The sequence below is a fragment of the Atractosteus spatula genome, assembly GCF_055471065.1.
Source record: "Atractosteus spatula isolate fAtrSpa1 chromosome 17 unlocalized genomic scaffold, fAtrSpa1.hap1 SUPER_17_unloc_3, whole genome shotgun sequence".
In the NCBI taxonomy this organism is placed as follows: domain Eukaryota; kingdom Metazoa; phylum Chordata; class Actinopteri; order Semionotiformes; family Lepisosteidae; genus Atractosteus; species Atractosteus spatula.
Genome location: NW_028296635.1, coordinates 971,662 through 976,917, shown reverse-complemented (window position 1 = coordinate 976,917; position 5,256 = coordinate 971,662). Strand labels below are relative to the sequence as shown.

At 47.8% G+C, this 5,256-nt stretch overlaps 1 pseudogene; it reads left to right on the top strand.

Annotated features, from left to right (window-relative positions):
* The first annotated feature begins 334 nt into the window (after positions 1 to 334).
* LOC148810886 (uncharacterized) lies at positions 335 to 3,461 on the top strand (annotated as a pseudogene).
* The last annotated feature ends 1,795 nt before the right edge of the window (positions 3,462 to 5,256 follow it).

The window sequence follows — 5,256 nt, the reverse complement described above, 5'->3', positions numbered from 1 at the left end:
TCCAACACGGCATCAGTCATCCCATGCCTTCGGCCCTGGATTCCAATCTCCCCTTTACTAAGGACTTTTTTCCCGAACAGCCGTTCCTCTCCCAGCTCCTCCTAACGCACTAAAGTTTAGTCCTCCTCCCATTCCCTTTTCACTCCGGCAGCAAATTCTACGAGGTGCAGACATCAATCTAGCTCACCTTCTCTCTTCCTCCACTTACAACTCCGATTCCAGAACAGTCGACTGCAGCTTGATTTCCGTTACTCTCAAATCTTATGACCCTCACTCTGCTTCAGTCCTTCGAATCTCCGACTTCTGCTTGGCTTTCAGCATTTTTTGCGACATCATGTGCTCAGCCTTTCCTGAACGTCGTCAGGAACTTGGCGATTACATGCACATCATCCTCGATCTATCTGTCCGTTTCGAGGGCTCCCTGTTCTACGACTACCACAAGCAGTTCTCGGCCAAGGCCGCTGCCCACCTACTCCAATGGAACCAGCCCACCTACTGGGGAGCCCTCGACATTGAGCTTTACTGCCGCACTTTCGCCGGCATCAGAGCTCTTTCCTGCGACTTCTGTTCCTCTTGGACACATTCATCAAATCTTTGCCCAAATACAGTCCGCAAGCTCAACCCCGACTCTGCCCCTTCTCCCCCTCAGCATCAATTCTCCCGCCAGGTCTTCTTCAAACCTTCCTGGTCCAGAGACGTTCGCGGTCGCCCCATCGTGATGATCAGAGGTCAACAAATTTGCAACAACTTCAATTCCTCGACATGCACCTCTTCCCTTTGTCGCTTCCTCCACATTTGCAGCTTCTGCAGTGAAGCTCACGCTCGCTCTGCCTGCCCCCGCCGGCCTTTCCATACTCGCTCCACCTTCAGCGTTCCCAAATGACTACTGGCTTTTCTGTCTACCCCAATCGATATCCCCGCTCTTGCTTCCAAACTGCTCCGTTACCCCAACCCCTCTTCCACCCACATCTTACTCGACGGCCTTTCCTTCGGATTCTCACCAGGCCTGTGCACACTTCCTTCTTCCCCCGTCTTTTGCAAAAATTTGCAATCTGCCACCGCCGATCCCCAGTCCGTTGATTCCTTGTTAGCATCTGAAGTCGAGAACGGTTTCATGATCGGCCCACTTGACTCTCCCCCATTCCCCGCATATTGCATCAATCCCATCGGTATAGCGGTCCGTAAGTATTCCGGTAAAAAACGCCTTATAATTGACTTGTCAGCCCCCCATAACTCCCGCGTGCCAAGTCTCAATAGCCTTATTCCCAGTTCAGACTTCTCCCTCCACTATGCCACATTCGACCATGCCATTTCTCTAATCAAAATCGCAGGTCCGGGCGCCTGGCTCGCTAAAGCCGACATCTCCAGTGCCTTTAAAGTTATGCCTCTCGACCCAGACTTCTGGCACCTCTTTGGAGTTCATTGGTGGAACAAGTTCTTCTTCGCAGTCCGCCTTACTTTCTGATGCAGGAGTAGCCCAAAAATTTTCGATACCTTAGCCGAAGCTCTCTGCTGGATCCTCTTGAATAACTATAGGCTTCCTTTTCTCGTCCACCTTCTCGACGATTTCCTTACCATAGATTTTCCTCACGCCCCACCCGCAAGAGCCTCTTCCACACTTACTTCCGTTTTCGGGAAACTAGAGGTACCTCTCGCCACAGACAAAACAACCGGTCACTCTCATATAATCCAATTCCTCGGGATCACCCTCAATTCCATCAATTTCTCCGCCTCCCTGCCTCGCGACAAGATCGACAGGATCCAGACGTATATCTCTACCTATTCTTCCGCCAAATCTTGCACAAAGAGGGAACTTCTCTCTCTGCTTGACCACCTCAATTACGCCATGCGTATCATTCCTCAAGGACGGTCATTCATCTCCTACCTTCTTGACCTCGCCTCTTCTGTGTCCTCTTCTTACCATCACGTAAGCCTTTCAGCCAACTGCAAATCCGAGCTCAGGCTTTGGCAGCTTTTCTTGGCCAACTGGAATGGCATATCTCTCTTCTACGATGACCTCCTCTCTGACGCCGAGGATATCCAGCTTTTCACAGACGCAGCCCCCTCAGTCGGTTTTGGAGGCTATTACATAGGCCAGTGGTTTGCGGCCCCTTGGCCTCCTGAATTCTCTTCGATCCCTCTCGCAGGCCAGTCATCGGCCTTATATTTCCAATTGTCGTTGCAGCTTCTCTTTGGGGCCACAATTGGAAACAAAAATCCGTCCTTATCCATTCAGACAACTATGTAGTAGTCCATATAATCAACAAAGGAAGGTCTTCATCCCGATCTATCATGAAATTTCTCCGCCGCCTTAAATGGATTTCTCTCACACATCAATTCATCCTCGTAGCTGCTCACATTCCAGGTCACCTTAATGAGATAGCTGACTCTCTCTCTCACTTTCAATTTCAGAAATTCAGGAACTTGGCACCAGATGCAAGACCGAACCCATGCACAGTACCTCCCTATTTGGAACTCACGTTCCTCTGAATCATCCTTTCCATCACTACATCCAGCTGGCCCAGCAAACTATCCTCTTAGGGATTGCCCCTCGAACTCTCAACTCTTACTGGACTGCCTGGAAGGGTTTCCAATCCTTCCACCTCTCCACAAACATAAAATTCCCTTCTTTCGATATTCTCACCGTATCATCCTTCGTTTGCTATTGTAGAAACTCACTCAAGGTACGAGCATCCACCACCAAAGTATACCTGTGCGGCATCCACTTCTTCCATAAACTCCTTTTCGGCACGACCTGTCCCTCCCTTATCCACCCTCAAATTAGTCTCCTGCTTAAAGGCTTTCAGTGGCTTGAAAAACCACTTCCGAACCAACGCACACCACTTACCTCGGACATCCTCGAATCCTGCATCTACGTTCTCAGGTCGGATTACCACTCACCCTGGGTCGATCGCACTCTCGACTCTTTATTCTTGTTAGTCTTCTTCGGCTTCCTAAGATGCTCTGAAATTACCGCTGCTTCCACATCCTTCGATCCTTCTTCTCAACCCTGCTTATCCGACTTCTCCATCTTATCTTCCGATACACTGACCTTCTATCTCAAGAAAAGCAAAACCGACCAACTCGGGTCCGGCACTCTCATCTATTATTTCAAACTCTGTTCATACGTAAGCCCGTACGAGCCTCTATCCAATTACGCATATCTTCGCACCTCTGCCAGAGCTTTGCCTACTGACCCTCTGTTCGTAAACGAGAAGGGCCGTATCGTGACCCGCAACTGGTTCCTCTCTCACCTCTATGACATCCTTCTAACCACCGGATACCCCCTTGAACAATTCTCCGGGCACTCCATCAGATCAGGGGCCGCGTCCTCTGCCGCTCGCCAAGGCATACCCGAGTATCTCATCAAGCAACTCGGCCGTTGGTCCTCCAAGGCTTATCATGCATACATCAAAACTAACCCCGGTACCCTCAAGCAGGCACTTTCTCTCCTGGGCTGAATTAGTTTAATAATCATTTGGTTTTTGTTTTTGTTTTTCTGCACTGGTGACTGGGGGTCCCGCTTGGTTCTTTTGGGGGGTCCTATCCTCCTCGTCCAATGGCCGGGAGGTCGGCCCTCAGCCAAGCGGGTTACGCCAAATCTCCACATCTCAATAAATGATTCTAATTTCTCCCAAGCTTTCGGCTGCCGTCATTCCTCGTGAAATGGAGTTTTTAATGAAAGTTCGGGAGGAATGAAAGCAGCCGAGCTCATTCGACACAGCTGCTGCTATTCTCACTAATCCTGACGTAAGCAACTGGTCTCCATATATATCAAACGTCACCCTCTCCTCTTCCTCGTTCGTTTTCTGCATCCCTCCTCCACCCCCTCTCCACCATTGTAGCTACCCCATTGGTTGCATGGGGGTCCTATACTCCCCGTCCAACAGCCGGGAGGTCGGCCCTCAGCCAAGCGGGTTACGCCAAATCTCCACATCTCAATAAATGATTCAAATTTCTCCCAAGCTTTCGGCTGCCGTCATTCCTTGTGAACCATTATTACGTATGCATATGGGAGCCAAAGCCGATGAAGCCATGACTCAACTTATTGATACAAGAGGACACATTTTATACAAAATCACAAACAGATAACCCACCCAGAACAGTTTCAGTACAGTTCAATGCCATATGGTGTAAAGCCAAGGCTGCGCCTTGGTACGTGATAAACTATAAGAATTGTAAGAATATTCTTGGGCTCCTTTAATTATTGTTTAAGCAGATATTAAGTACATCTAGAATTTGTTAATCATGACTTAAGCAGATATCAGGCAACCTCAGTTCTGGTCAGGCTGTCCGAAGCTGGCTCTGCTCTTCACGTTCCAGGCGCGTAGCCAGCTCACACTTAAGTTGCAGTTGGTCATTTTCCATTATTCTGGCAAGATAGTTAGTAAATGATGTTAGTACATTATTTACACAGTAAAAGCAAACTAGTGAAATAAATGTTTGATCCCTCAATATTATGTGGGGGAAGGTTTGCCTATCTCAGTCACCGCAGGAAGTGGAGACGTTGTTGTGCTTTTTCTTGCTAGGGAGGTGGTGTTGATGGTCCAGGTGAGGTCATTGGTGATATGCACAGCAAGCAACTTAGTACTTCTAGCTGTCTCCACAGGGGAGCCATTAATGTGCAGTGGGGAGTGATTAGGGCGGGCCTTCCTGCAGTTAATTATCATCTCTTTTGTCTTATCGACATTCAGAGACAGATTGTTGTTGATGCACCAGTCCACTAGTAGCTCCACCTCCTTTCTGTATGATTCCTCATCGTTGTTACTAATTAGGCCCACCACTTTCTTGTCATCATCAAACTTAATGATGTAATTTGCAGTGTGCTTAGAAGTGCAGTCATGAGTCATCAGCGTGAACAGGAGTGGGCTGAGTACATAGCCCTGGGGGGTTCCGGTGTTCAGTATCGTGGTACTAGAGATCTTGTCTCCAATCCAATGCATGTCAAAGAAGAGACTAAGATCTTCCATTTAATGCCCATTAACCCCACAGTTCCATACTGCCTAAACATAAGCAGCTCTTGCTTAGTAGATTATATCATAGCACAAAGGTAACAGCGAAACCGCACTACAGCAAAAATGTTTCGCTTTTTGATTTAGAAAAAAATACTGTATTTTTTCAAATTTCGATGCATTTCTATTCCTTTTGCCTTTTCTCAGTTTTGCCTTTCCTAACTTTTAAGGTCAATATCTCTACCTTGTGGTCATTGTTAGTAATGTCTTATTTTGCGGGAAACTTTTTATTTCATTTTATTTG